Consider the following 15,535-nt stretch of genomic DNA (forward strand, 5'->3'; position numbering starts at 1 on the left):
TTCTTTCACAAAGACTAGATTTCCTTGCATCCTTATGAGAAGGCTCCATCACAGCAGTGAGCTCTGCCTCTCAGTTTTCATGATTTTCCCTTTAGTTTGTGGTAATTTGCATAGAGACCATGGTATTTATATTTTCCATTTCTATTTTGTGCGTAGAGGGAAGCAGTTTTAGCCCCATTTACATTTTTCCAATAGCAGGTCTCTTTATAAGCATGCAATTCCCACAACCCCCCAACCAGGTTTTCATCTATTGTCATTTTCCAGGACTAAAATTGGACTTCCTCCTATCCTCATTGCCCAGATCTCTCGCATTCAAGTTTCACTTCTATGATGAAAAATGGAAACTATTGCCACTATATTATTACTCAGTAGGCATCTTCTAAGGAGGGATGCAGAACAGGAAAGATAGGAGGTATCTGTATCTAGTTATCTACCACTGGTGTACAAAGATGGAAGGCAGAGGGGGAAAATAAATGGATTCCTTTCTATAACATCTGAGAAAATTGTTCATGCAAATCTGCACAAGAAGGACAGCGATGAATCTCAGTTTACTGTGGCTTTTGACGGCCAGGGTTTTGCTGTTATGGAGTCTTGACATGATTATAAAAAATAGCAAAAAGATGGAGGAGTGGAACAAATGGTAAACATAGGGAGAGCAGTAGAAAATAAAAAGAAGGGAAGTAATATATCAGATAGATTACGGTCATTAATTTACAACTGAATATCCCCTGAAGATACTGGAGCATCAGATCATCAACCTAAAACTTCCCTGAAGCACATTTTGCTATGATTTATGTACATAACCGAAAAATTGCTTTGGTAGTTTTCTCTTTGCTTATCTACAAAGACACTATATTTAACCCTCCCTGCAATCTTGATCTGGTTCTCTCTCTCCCTGTTGTTCTGCTGTTATTTTGCCACCTACTAGGTACACACGAGAGCTTCCAAGGGCTTCTTCGTGTTTGATTTCTTTTTCTCCTCCTGTGATGTTTACCTATGCTTTAGAGAGGATCTAGGCTGACTCATTTTGTTTTCGGTGTAAGGTCTTACTTATTTTGATGTTCAAGTTGTAAGTTATTTAATCACATATGCTTTTTTCCTCAGTTTACCTTAGAGAAGTTTTCACAGATCTTTTTTTTTTTCTGGCCAATAGGGTTGTAGTCGTTAGAGAACCGGTTACCAACTGGAGTTAACGTTTGTGGTTTTGACTTCATGGCATTGTTCATGAGAACACGATATGAAAATAGGTCTTTATATCATATACTACATAAGAAAAATTAAATCTTGTTAAAAAACTTGTTTTATTTAATATAAATGTCTCATGGTTGTCTTATACTCCATGCAAACTCACTGGTATAATTAAATTCCTTTGTCAAAATATTCCTTTCACGGTGTCAATGGAAATATTTTCTATGTAGTAGCTCAAAAAGTTATGAGAACAGTCTCAATAATTTTTCAATGAGCAATGAAAGCACGTCATTACATCTTATTTATCACCAATAGCAATGTTTCTGAATTATTTGCATGATATGAAATAACCAAAAATGGTAGTTATCTGGGAGGCAGATTCTGCTTCTGTCTTATCAATATCTAGGTGGGTGGCTATTTATAAGTTACTTAGTTATCTTATACTGCAACTCAATATTCATATGTACAAAATGAGAGAATTGAACCAGACGATTTCCAGTGGCCTCTTCAGCATGAAAATGTCATGATCCTGTGACTTGGAATAAATCCAAACTGCACATACATATTGCTTGTTTTGTGCCAACTTCTGTTGGAGACCCAAAGAAGCACGTGACTTGAAAGTAGGCCAAGGTATGCTCTAGCGGTGTAGTTTCAAGGAGTGAAGTGGGAAACAAGAGCTTTTGCTGGGAAAGAGTAGGAGAGGTGGTGTCAGACAGTGGCGAGATTTGAATATATATATATTTTTTCTGCAAACCAGGGTGACCCATGCAGCTTTTGAGCAGGCACATTTCATGACTCAAGCAGGAATCTACGGGTGGTATGGATGGGGAGGAACAAGATAGGAGCAGAGGCCTGGAGCTTCCTGCAATAGTCTAGGTACAGAATGATAAACACTTGGACCAAGAGGGGCAGGTATTCTGCAGATTCAAGAGAAATTTTAACAGAGGTAGAACTAGGATTAATAAGAATTAGACCATCATTAGGGAAAGACACTGGGACTCAGGACTCATAAGAATAAAGACAGAAATGTGAGCGAAGAGAAATATTTCCTTCTAGAAACTTTGGAAACACTGTTTAAATGTATCATCTGGAAATTCAGAAGCATATTGGGGGAAAAAGCATTGTGTTATTCATTTGACCTCATAAGTTTTTTTGATAGCAGCTTTGTAAACGTGAACTTAAAAGAATAAAACATATTTAGTGGTGAAAAACTCATGCCCGTCAGGATCTTTACTGCTCACTGTCTTTGGTAAAACAGCATTGTTATTGATAGGGTAATTTCACTGGTTCTTCTATTTTTGAGTGTCTAATTAGTTTTCAGTTGAAAATTAAGAAGCTGATGCAAATTAGATGTCAGAAAAAGTGATAGTGTTTTAAGATGTTCTCAAATCATATGCTACAGTAACAATGACAAAGAACTTTAGCTACATGGTAAGGCACTTATTAGACATCGAACTGAGCTTAATTTTTTTAAAATAAAAATTACTGTTATGAATTAGCCTCCTATTTAAAACTCTGGGCATTCTACCATGATAATTAATATGGATTCGTAATACATTAATAATCCCCTGCCTAAAAGCAGAGTATATTTTAAGCCAAATGTTATTATTAATGTATTACTTCAGTGTATTCTTGTTCACTGACATTCCTAACTAGTTACATCTGGAATATAGTTAAATAGAGCCAACAGTTACATTCCTCTACTGAAAATCTACATCAGGAAAACGACATTTATTATGTTGTACACAGAACTACCTGAATACTCTTTTCTTAGATTAGCTATCCATAGATAATGATTAAAAATGATTGATATTTTACTCATCATTAAGTTACTTGATGATTTGGTAAATTCCTGGTCAAATCAGAGTGGCCCCTTTATTGTATATATTTATTTTTATCCCAGCATGTGTTATGTATTGCTCTTTCATGTATTTTAGAATAGCTATGTTATCTTTCTTATGCTGCTGGAATAAATTTTCCTAACTGTAGAGAAGCTAATGTAGGAGAAATGTTTTGAAGGGATGTTTTAAGCTATGTTGCTACATATTCAGAGAACTTCCGAGTTTTGCTGTTGATTGAAATAAATCATGATCAGAGGAGTCACGGGGACTGGGCTCCATTTGTCTTCAGTCCCTAGAAACAGAGCACAGTAGATCATATATGAATGATTTGCCTTGAGCCACAAGTTAGACCTTCTAAACCTTTACAGGGATGATATATAGCCCTGAAAATGGGTATTTCTGTGCTGGAAACTTCTAGAAGTCCAATCTTCTTTCTCCTTCACATAATAGAAGGTGATGAATCTGGAGACTGAGCCAAAACTGATTAATTATTTTAATAATAACGATATTTGGAGCAAAGGACAGTGTTTAAACTTTTGGAATTGTTTTTATGGGAACATTTAGTTTTGAAATAAGAGTGACATTATAATATCACCTATCAGATATATATGGTAGAAATTAGCATTCTATTTTCCTTTTATGTTTTATAGCTTGTTAAAAGAAACAATTATACATACTTGAATTGTATGCTATACAAATTCCTTGATTTTTTTTTTTTTTTTTGTGAGGAGGATCAGTCCTGAGCTAACATCCATGCTAATCCTCCTCTTTTTGCTGAGGAAGACCGGCTCTAAGCTAACCTCTATTGCCAATCCTCCTCCTTCCCCCCCCACCCCAAAGCCTCAGTAGATAGTTGTAGGTCATAGTTGCACATCCTTCTAGCTGCTGTATGTGGGACGCGGCCTCAGCATGGCCGGACAAGCGCTGCGTCGGTGCGCGCCTGGGATCAGAACCCGGGCCGCCAGCAGCGGAGCACGCACACTTAACTGCTAAGCCACAGCACCGGCCCACAAATTCCTTGATTTTTAAGGCTACTTTTTATTTTCATTTTAGGTGTTTCCTGTAAATACAATATATATTTATAATAAGTTTTACATATACCTTCTTGATTTTTGAAATTCACATAATAGAGGTAATAGATTTTTCTTCTTTCAAACTGCTTAAAAACTGTCTTGAAGAGGGTCTCAATTTATATTAAATGTGATACATGCAAATGCAACGTGAAAGTAATATTTTTTGACATCAAAATCCAAGTGTTCATGAATAATGTTCTTGAAATTAACCTAAGCAATAAATCTCCTCTGAAATTTTAATGAACAGTCAAACCACTTCCAAGGCGGTGCATGAAGCACATTGTTGTCAGATATCTGAAAGAAAGGGTGAGAGCAGATATCTCTTTAGGACAGTATCAGCAGAGGCTCACTTTGCACTTCATGTCTCAAGAGCATAAGCAATGATTTTTCAACTATGTTTATGATCAGGTCAGTATACTCTAAGTAGGAACTTGCCTGAAGCCAATCATCTCCGTCTTTAGATATCTCAAATTAAAGATGCTTTCTTTTCATGGCTTGTTTCAGTTTAACTCTGACCTCTGATAATATGTAGTAATTTTTCCTGAGCAAATTATGTCCCAGTTTTATACCTGGTGGTAACTTAGTCAGTTTTTTGAGATCCTCCTCAAATATTATTTCTTCTCTAAAAACATCATTTATTCGAATAATATAATTCTTCAACATCCTTCTGGTGCGTGGGTAAATTAAGTGTCCTTGCTGAAATAGCTCTAGAAAAGAAGAATGGCTTCTAGAGGAATGATTTCAGTTTTGGACATACATTATTTGTATCAGGTTCTTCCACATCAACTAAGATGTTTAATAAGAAGTTAAATATATTTGAATGTGTCATCAGTACACAGATGACATTTAAAGTTATAGATTTGAAAACGGTCATTTAGGGCCAGCCCGGTGGCGCAGCAGTTAAGTGCGCGCTCTGCTTCAGTGGCCCGGGGTTCGCAGGTTTGGGTCCCTGGCACTCACCGACGCACCGCTTGTCAAGCCATGCTGTGGCGGCATCGCATATAAAGTAGAGGAAGATGGGCACAGATGTTAGTCCAGGGCCAGTCTTCCTCAGCAAAAAAGAGGAGGACTGACATCAGATGTTAGCTCAGGACTGATGTCCCTCACACACACAAAAAAGGCCATTTAATGCATGTAGTGAGATAAGTAGAACATCGAGGAAGGACCCATAAACTACACTACATTTAAGGGGTTGCTGGATATAATAAACAGCCAAATTAAAATATTTGTATAAATAAAAATAAAATAAAAATCTGATTATACTAGTAGTGTATGCTCCTTTTAGAAAATATGAGAAATGCAGAAAAGCATAAAGAATAAAATTAAAATCACCTATAACTTCATGAACTAGAGATGATCACTATTAATTTTATTTCCTTTAATTATTTAATTTGCGTTTTAAAAAGAAACTTGGAAATACAGCAATTGTCTTTTTTTTTATTTAAATGAGAATGTCTAAAAATTCTTCAAAAAACTGAATTTCTAGTGGCTGCATAGTAGTCCATCACATGGGTATACCACCTTCATTGTTGGCACCACCTATTAATTCTATTTTTCAGTTGATTTTCTTTCTTTTTGGGAAGTATATAGGCATATCACCTGCAAATTCTAATCAGTTTATCCCTTTTTTCTAATAGTCTGTACATCGTATTCATATCTCTTGTCTTATTACACTGCCTTGAGCTTTAGATCAAAATAAAATATTAGTGACAATGGACATTCTTATTTTTTTATGATTTTAATGGTAATGTGTGTAATATTTTAGCACTAAGAGTGATGTTACTAGTTTATAACAGAAGTACCTATTTCCAGTGTAACGTTTTAGATGCTATGAATAAAAATATATCAATGTTAACTTCTTGAATTTCACATATTTTCTATGTTCAAAGTAAAATTGGTTTATAGCAGCATTTCCTAAACTGTGTCTTACAGTCATTCATTCTACTGTTTTATAGCACATTAATAATATTTTGTGAATAAAAGCATGTTATAGTAATGAAAGTTTGGAAAACACTGATTTCTAGTTCTTGAAAATTCATAACGCACATTATTTTATTATAGACTCAGAAGTACTTCAGTTCAATAATAACAACAAAAATCTTTAAAGCAAATTTCCCAAGTATTTTCTTCCTGAGTTTAATGCATATTTTATTTTTTAATTTTTGAACTTTTTGAAACTTTTTGGGGGGCAGGATTTATCAATAGCTAATAACTGGATTTCCTATTTTAACTCAACCTGAGTATCTTTTCTAGTTGATGGGAATTTTTAGACCATTTGCATTTATGGTAAAAACTGTATTATTTGGCTTTTGATTTACGGTTTTTATGCTTTCTGTAGTTTTGTTTCTCTGCTGCTTCTTATCCGTTCTATTCTACGCACAGACACTTTGTTAGCTGTTATCCAATTATCTATTGCTGCAGAACAAACCACCACAAACATGGTGGAATGAACAACAAGAATTGCTGATTATCATTAAGTCTCACAATCCCGGCGCTGACTAGTCTTAGCTGGGTGGTGCTTGCTCTGGGTATTCCGTAGGCTGCAGTCAGATAGTGGCTGAGGCTAGAGATTCTCAAATGCTTCTTCCCTCATATGTCTGGCAGTTGATATTGGATGTTAGCTAGACCACATCAGGGCTTTCAGCCAGAACACCTACCTAGGACCTCTCTATGCAGACTGGGCTTTTTCACAGAATAGTGCCTGGTTCCAAGAACAAGTGTTCCAAGACAGAGAGAAGCAGAACCATGCAGTATTGCCTTCTGTGATCCAGCACTGGAAGTCCCGTAGTGTCACTTCAATCTTGTTCCTTTATCTGAGGCAACCACAAAGGCCTACCAGATTCTAGAAGAGCATGTAGTATAGGAAATATTGTGACCATTTTTGGAAAATACAATCTGCCATGATAGGCATTAGATTATTACTAATGACTACAAAGATTTTCAGAGACATTCTTAAACATAATATTATTCATCTATAAAAGTGACTAAAATCCACTTGTTTTTTGTCTTCTTTTTGGAATACCAGAGATTTTTGCTGGTTTTTCTTGCTCATTTCTTCTTTCTTGTTAATTTGATTTAAAGCGATACAAATTTTTTTTAAAGAATTGATGATCTCTATCAAAATACTGTGAGGCATTAATTTGTAGCACAATTTAGAACATTTTCTAGGATTTATCTCTCAATATTTAGCTAGTTTCATGCACTTCGCCAGTCCTTGAAAACTTGATTTCTTCATTCTTATTTTATTGACTTGACTTTATTTTTTATTTTTCTGGCATAGATCATCAACTGGATTATTTAGGAGACATTCCTAGGTGGTGCATCTTCTAAGTCCTTGCATATCTTTGAATATTTGTTGTTGTTTTCTACACTCCCACAGCAACTTGGCTTTTGTGTAGACTTCGAGCTGCAATATTTTCCCTTTAGAGATTCATTACGCGGGCTCTGCTTGGTGTGGGCACTCATGGCAGAATTGGGTCCTATGTCCTCCAGTGTAACTGGTGCACTCTAAGGACTACTGGCCTACAGAGGCAAAAGAGATGCCAAACTGGATGCCACTGCTATGCTGAGGACTGTCCCCATGTCTAACTCCAATGGGTTATGGGACCACGATAGCTTCCACTTACCTCCTAGGTATTCTAGACTTTTAAATGACATTGCCTTCTTTCAGTCACATTTAATCCACACTATGTCTAGAAGATGTTCTTTATTGGTTCTGATATGGGAGTTAGCATCCATCATTAAGTTTCTAGAACATATAGAGCCCTCACCCCCATTTTGGGAGGTCTTGTTGGTTATTTCATTGGGAATTTGATAGAATGGAATTATATACTTGTGGTCACATAGTTATCTATCTTCACAAACCTCTATTTTCTTCCAAGTTAAGAAAGAAGAAATTTCTGGTCTCTCTCCTTAGCAATTCAATATCATAAGAAATAGAACTATTTTAGATTGAAAAGCACTTAAGAGGCATGGCAACTAGAAACAATGTGTGATCCTTCATTGGACCCTGATTCAAACAAATTAGCAGCAATAGAAGTTTTGAGGCAAATTGAAAATTTGAATAGGACTGAATATTAGATGACATGAGAATTTATTGAAAAGGGGATAGAGACATCCTTAATTGAAAAAAATTACAAAGCCTATGTATTGTATTATCTTATTTTGAAAAAATGAATATGCATGTGTGTGTTTATTGGGAATGATACCCTTAGATGTAATAGTGGCAATCTCCAAATGGAGAGAAGAAGATGGTTTTATTTTCTACCTTTTCTATATCTGTCTACTTTCTACAATGCATGTATACTACCTTTTAAACAATAAGATACTAATTTTATTTTTTTTAAAAGAATTATACACTTTCTTAACTACATGGGTCAATGTAAAAGCCCTTGGTGATAAGTTAAGCAGCTAATTTTCCTCGAAGAAGGAAGAAGAAAATGCAGAAAAACTTTTGTTATGTCATCTGATAACAAATGAGTTGGAGTTACTGACAAAATCAATAAGATGTCTCCTAAGTGAGGGGAGTGTGTCTAGATTTTATTTTCATGTTACTCAGTTCCCATATATGTGACAAGGAAGTTCTTATAAAGCCAAGAAATTGTTAAGAAAATAGTCCCTTTTTTCTGCACTCAACTGAAATCTCTGCTTATTATGAGCAATCAGAGTCTTATAAGCAAGGTTTGTGTCATGGTGGCTCTGGCTGTCAGGGGGCCGCAGCTTCTCTGCAGCAATGTTTGATTCTAGAGACTCATGTCCTTTACAACAAGCGCTAATAAAAATAGTAAAAGCTTTACAGATTTCATGTCCATCTGCTTTGAACATGTTCTTGGCGAATGACACGTTCTGAGCTGGTAGCTGAGACACAACAATAATAAAGTTACACGATTGTCGGTGGAGGTGTTTCATGGGCTTGCACAAATTAACTCAAAGTTATGCTTGGTGCTGGAAGAGAGTGTTTCCAAGATTTGGCACATGGAGAAACTAAGGTACTGAAATAATTAATCCAAGATCTAAAACACTCCATTAATTGAATTGGGAATATATTTCTTACAGTTGAGGAATTTGTTCAATCACTTATCCATTTATTTACTCTTTCATTCACTCAAGAAGCATTTTTGAATCAGCACTGAATTATGCATTAAGAACTTGTTGTCAACCAAGAGAAATTAATGGCCACAGATAATTATAATACATTATTCATGCTATAAATAGGTATTTACTTAACAAATATATATTATATGCCTCCTATGTTTCAAACACTGTATTGGTTACTGTGAAGACAGTGTTAAAAGATAGATAAGATCGCTGTTCTTATACCAATTATATTCTATCTACAGGAGTCAGATATTAAGTTACTAAATTAATAAGGAGATATCAGGTTGTTATGGGTGTTACAAGGAAAACACCGCAGACTGATGTGGTGGAGAATCTAGGGAACTCGCTCAGGTTGTTGGTCCAGAAAGCTGAGGCTGATGCTTAACTTGGGGTCTGAATATCAAACGAGGCTGGCCTCAAGAACATCTATACCTCTGGGAGAGGGAGCAGCAGTGCAAATGCTCCAGGAAGGAAGCAGCTAGGAGTGTGGCAGGCACCTGGGAAGCAGGTTGAAAGGCGGTCAAGGGCCAGACACTGAGCCCCATTGGCAGACCCACCCCTTCCAACCCTGGGGCCCAGGGCAGGAGTACAAATGGAAACCCACATGCCCCACAAGTCTAAAGAGCTAATGTTACAGATTAAACACACAAACTCTGAACTGAACTGTGTTCTCTTCTGCTGCCTTGACAAATCAGCTTTCACAAAGACAAAATTTTAAAATGCTCATCAAACGTTAACATTTGTATGACTAAACATTAGCCAAAGATTCAAGATGACCGAATTTTGTCATTATTGCTTATTTTTGGATTTTCTGTAAATGGGTCAGTGATCTTGTATGCATAAGATAATAAAAACATTAATAATTTATAAACAATTATTACCCCTTAGATTTTATTTTTCTTGCTTCATTTTAGCAAAATCACTAATTAAACAAATGAAAAACAGTCACATAACATATTTTATTGGCAGCAATGATCTAAAGGATTAAAAAATAAAATGTAATTGTGTTCAAAGTGTACAAAATTTAAATATGTCACCAAAAATGCAAGTCAAGGCAAGTCAAAAAAGTTGAAAAATGTTTGTATATATTTTCAAAAATAGTTTTTTAAAAATGTTCAAAATTATCTATTATAATAAAAGGGAAAATAATAATTATAATACATGTATATCAAAATTATTTATTTTAAAATTTTACTTATATTTTATATAAATACAAAATTATGTTCATTTTAGTTTTGTAATATACCTATATTATATTTTATAAATATAATACAATGCTGGGATTCAGTGTTGAATAGTTGTGAGGGTAAAGATTTAGGATCATGCCTCATGCTTGTTACATCTAGACAAACTTATGTATAAATTTAAGATAAAAATGAATTTTTAATATTACAAAATGTTTCTTGGCAGCTTGTACATATAACGCCCTGAATTGTGAGCACCTCTGGAACCACAAATGAGAACATGAAGAGATAAGAAATGGACACTTAGCACTTTGGGGAAATAATATCTTGTTATGTAAGAATCTATTGCATCCGTAAGACCTTTGCGCCACTTGGACAAAAAGTAGCCTTTGTTCTGAGGACGAAGGTATACAGATATTGAGAAGTGTTTCTTTGGGCCTGAATGTCGGTCATCACAAGAGCAGGTGCTCAGGGTTACAGACTGTGCCAGGGGCGGGCAAATTTTTCTGTAAAGGGCCAAATATTTTTGGCTTTCCAAGCCATACAATTTGTAACAACTACCCAACGCTGTGGCTGTAGTGCAAAAACAGCTTTAGACAATATGTAAATGAAAGGATGTGACTACGTTCCCATAAGGCTTTATTTGCAAAAATAGGCAGGCTAGATCTGGCCATTGAACTGTAGTTTGCCGCCCCCTAAGTTATGCTATGCCGTCAATAGAATTCCAGAACCCAAGTGACAGAGGCACCCATGTGTTCTTTAATAAATGAGTCATGGGTGTGTTTTTGCTGTGCTGAGTGGTGAGGCGAAGGGCAGGGGCCCCACTGTCTAGTTCTGATGGATGCTCTCCACTAGGACAGGGTAAGGAGTTTATAATTTTATTTATTTATTTATTTTTCCCCCAAAGCCCCAGTAGATAGTTGTGTGTCATAGCTGCACATCCTTCTAGTTGCTGTGTGTGGGACGCGGCCTCAGCATGGCCGGAGAAGCAGCGCATCGGTGCGCGCCCGGGATCCGGACCTGGGCCGCCAGCAGTGGAGCGCGCTCACTCAACCGCTAAGCCACAGGGCCAGCCCAGGGTAAGGAGTTTAGATTTTCTTGTAGGTGAGATAAAGAGCCTTTGCAGGGTGTTTGTCAGGAATATGTTATTAGCTATGTTTATGTTTAGTTATGTTTCAAAAAGATCCCACTGACTCCTCTTTGGAGAATGAATGAAGTACCGTGAAAGCACAGAAACTGAAAAAATAGATAGAGCTTAGTCTCTCCAGGGGAAATCAATAAACATTCCACAGAGCAGATGACATTTGATCTGAGTCAAAGGATAAGCTGGATTGTACCAGGCATCGAGAAAGGGAGAGGCATTCAGGCACAGGGAAAAGTACGTGCAAAAGCAGAGAATTAAAAAGGACTCAGTATATATTGGAGATGATTTAAAAATTCAAAGTAACTAGAAAAACATGTGTATGAGGCAGGAGATAAGACTAAGAAACTAGGCTGGATCCTTGCATGCTACAAATGGGGCATTGAACTATGAGAAACAAATAAGGAACTGGCAAAGTCTTTACATGGGTAAGGTCAGATTTTATGTTTAGGTAGAAAACTGGGACTGTAGTGTGGATATTGGTCTGGAGCAGGAGAAACCAATACCTGGTTGTGCAATAATCCAAATGGAAGGTGAAGGAAGGCAGGACTGTGGGAACAGACAGGGAAGCTAGTTTCCGAAGATCCTCTGATGGGATTTTAGAAGTAACTCTGATGGGATTTGGTGATTGGTTTAATGTTGGGGATGAGTTATAAGGAGAGATGACTCTGACAACTACCTAGGGAATGTAGGAATGGCACCTTGCTCTGTGATGGGAAGAGCGGAGAAACATAACGACTCAGGGTTTGGATGCTGAAGTTGAATCTGGGTTGGAACATCCAGGTGCCGTGTCTAGCAGGATGCCAAAGATAAGGGATGGAGAAATATCTGGGAATCAGCAGAGTGGTAGCAGCTGAGGCCCTCAAAGAGGCTGAGAAATCCCAGGGAAAGTCTGAAGATGGAGAAGTGGACAAGGAATGGCTGTCTGATGAACGCCAACCAATGAGGGATGGTCTGAGAGCAGAAGAGTAAGGAAATGGACACTTTCTGATTCTGAGAATAATTCTGCAGCTCCGTGTGCTTCATGTATTATCTTACAGCGGAGAGGGCCAAGCAGAGGAGTACGAGCCTCTCCCTCACATTGCAAAACTGCTTGTGTTTAGTTAAGTGTAATTTAAATGTATAGTCTACAAACGATGTCCATTATGAGAGGGACGCTGAAATTCCAGGAAAGAAAATCTCTGAATACATTGATTTTTAAAAATTTATTTTTGTAAGGAAATTATTAGTATAGTATCTCATGCCAAAAAGTTGTGGTCAAAATTTGCAGACTTCTAATATCATGGTTAACTATTACTTCTCAAAATGTAATCTTACTCTTTAAGTTGCATTTTTAAAAGTAACTCAGTATTCCCTTGCATAAGTGACAACAGATTGGTTTTTCCTGCTTTAAATTTAGTCCATTCTGTCTCATCTTGTTCCCAAGAAAGCTGCAAAAACCATGAGTAAATGTCCATAACTATGGAGCTATTATGTAAGTATCTACTGCACCCATAGCAGCCATTAAATCAGCATTGCCCACGTGCCCTGCAGACTAAGGGAACCTGAGCAGTGGATTCTCCTTCATTCATTCATTTAAACTTTGTTGAGTGAGTACTGTGTGCCAGGTGCTGTGTTAAGTGCTGAGGATAAAATGGTGAGCCTCTATTCTCACATGATTTGTAATCTAGCAAAAAGAAAAGAAAAGGAACGTAAAGAAAATAGAACTGAAGTTCTGTCTATTTTTGTATGTAATGATGTAATCATTGATTAATGTCATGACAGAAAAGAATTTGTAAAGTGGGGTAACTTTAAGGTCTGGGTTCCGAAGTATAATTTTGTAAAGTGGACACTTCCGGTCTCTTTCCCTGGAATACACTCTGACTGTCACCGATGAGGGAAGTTGGTAGAAAGAGTATAAAATTTTGAGTCAGATATATCAATCCATTTCCAAATCCCAACTCTGCAAATTATAAGTTCTAGGCCATTTTTATGTGTTGCTTAACTTCTCTGAAGTTTTTCCTCTGGGAAATGGCTATAATTTATATCTGCCCCAGGGCTGTATGAGAATTAAATGATACAATATTTATAAAGCACTGAGCAAGTATCTGACACTTAGAAAGCACTAGAATAAATATTGATTCATGGGGAGAAGGGGAAAGGGTGTGGAAGCTTGCTCTAAGCACCGCAGGGTCTTTATTGGGCTTGGTTAAACTTGGTTCGACCTAATACATTTATTGTGTTTTGAACTGATAACCCTATTTTCTAAGTTTATTTGCCTAGAGACGACAGGTAGTTTCTTCTTTGTGCCAAGTGGGATTGCCTAGTTTAGGAGTATTTTCAGGCAATTTCTTTCTCAAATGGAGGGAATGATGCCTGCCAGGGACAAGAAATAGACAAAAGAAAGATGTGACACCTCTGATTTGCTAGTTAATCTTGGATAATTTGTGACATTTGTTAGAGCATAACTTTTCTTTTACTGGATTTAGGTTTTCATAACTTCAATTAGATTATAAACTGTTAATGAATTAAGATTCCGTCTTATTTGCAGAAGCTAGTACACAATAAATATCCAATAAGGATTTGTTGATTAGTTTCTTTTATTAGTGTGAGGTGGAAAGTGTTAAAAGAATATAAAATTCATGATCTCTTGCCCAAAATCCTTGAGGAAGAAAGATGTGTTTCAAAATTAAGATTTAAAAAAAAATTAGATATCTGTCATATCACTTCTATATATTACCATATACTATGCTACATATAGTGTATCATATACTATATTTAACTGGTAGAATCTGGGCAGCACCCCAAAACCCAATACTTTAATCTATCTGCTGGAAAATGTGATTGTTCATACTACAGGGGATAAATGAGAGTGTAAAGAGCAACACGTCTATCCGTTTAGGTCAAGTTTTGCCAAAGAATCTGTTCAAAAATAAACTTCTGGTTTTCAGACATTTTAGAATTTTTATTGTAGATATGACATGCTGAACCTTTTTGAAAGATATAGGATTATCCTGACAAATATTATTCTGGTATACACATATCTTTGTACCACATTAACCTTCTGCAAATAAATAAGTTTTGAAAGCTATTTTTTGTTTGTTTAGTTTTCTGTTATACAAAAGCAAATGGAGTTTAAGATTTCTGTTATGAGTCTGGAGTCCTACCACCCAAATAGTGTAATAGAAATTAAAAACGGAAGCATCAAAATGCTCGAGTTCTTTGAAAGTGTTGTCATTCAAAATAAGAGTTGATTGAAAAAGAGTTAATTTCACAGGTCGTAGAATGATCTGTCATCATCTAAAATATCACTGTGCAGCATACAATATGTGGCTTTATTTTTAACTAACTAAATTTGATTTTAAAATAATCATTCACTTTTAAGAGAACCAGATATCTATTGATAAAAAATTTGAACCAGGTTTTGATCAGAAATTTTTCAAATTACTCTGAAATGAATCTTTAAGAGGAGTATTTTGTATAATACATTTTGGAAAAGATATTGTAATGACATGTTGGTTACAGATTAATTCATTGTTCATTTAATTTCTCAATCTGTATAATACATTGACTCTTAAGATAAAGAATAGATGGGCTTATCAACTAATTTTATTTCCCAATCCCCATGATCAGTCAGAACATCAATTTATTTTTAAGGTGGGTATGGGTATATTGATGGCTATCAGTCATTGAATGTATAGAGTGTGCTAGGTGTAGGTACAATTTCTACAAGTTCTACAGTGATCTGTACAAGTCAGTGGTTATGGTGATTGCAGGTATGATGACCATAAAGTGTGATTCCAAAACTACATAGCTTTGTTTTTTTGCTTATGAGCACTTGCCTCAACCTGAAGGTGGTTTGATGTATATGATCCAGAAAGCCTTTAGTTTTATGAATTCATGAATCTATTGACTTATACTGGCTTCTGATGCAGAAGGAAGAATAAATACATCATATAAATTTCTCATTTATTTTCCTCTTAGCACATTTGAATCATCCACTTAGCCTTGAAAGGAAATAAACTACATTGG

The 15,535-nt window shown here is 36.0% G+C and overlaps 1 protein-coding gene across 1 annotated transcript in view; it reads left to right on the plus strand.

The window, feature by feature from the left end:
* The window catches only part of FGF14 (fibroblast growth factor 14), a 612,072-nt gene that overhangs the window by 300,501 nt on the left and 296,036 nt on the right, over nucleotides 1–15,535 (plus strand). The window lies entirely within an intron of this gene.

The sequence above is a fragment of the Ceratotherium simum genome, chromosome 10 (genome assembly GCF_057802395.1).
Source record: "Ceratotherium simum simum isolate JZ-2026a chromosome 10, ASM5780239v1, whole genome shotgun sequence".
In the NCBI taxonomy this organism is placed as follows: Eukaryota; Metazoa; Chordata; class Mammalia; order Perissodactyla; family Rhinocerotidae; genus Ceratotherium; species Ceratotherium simum.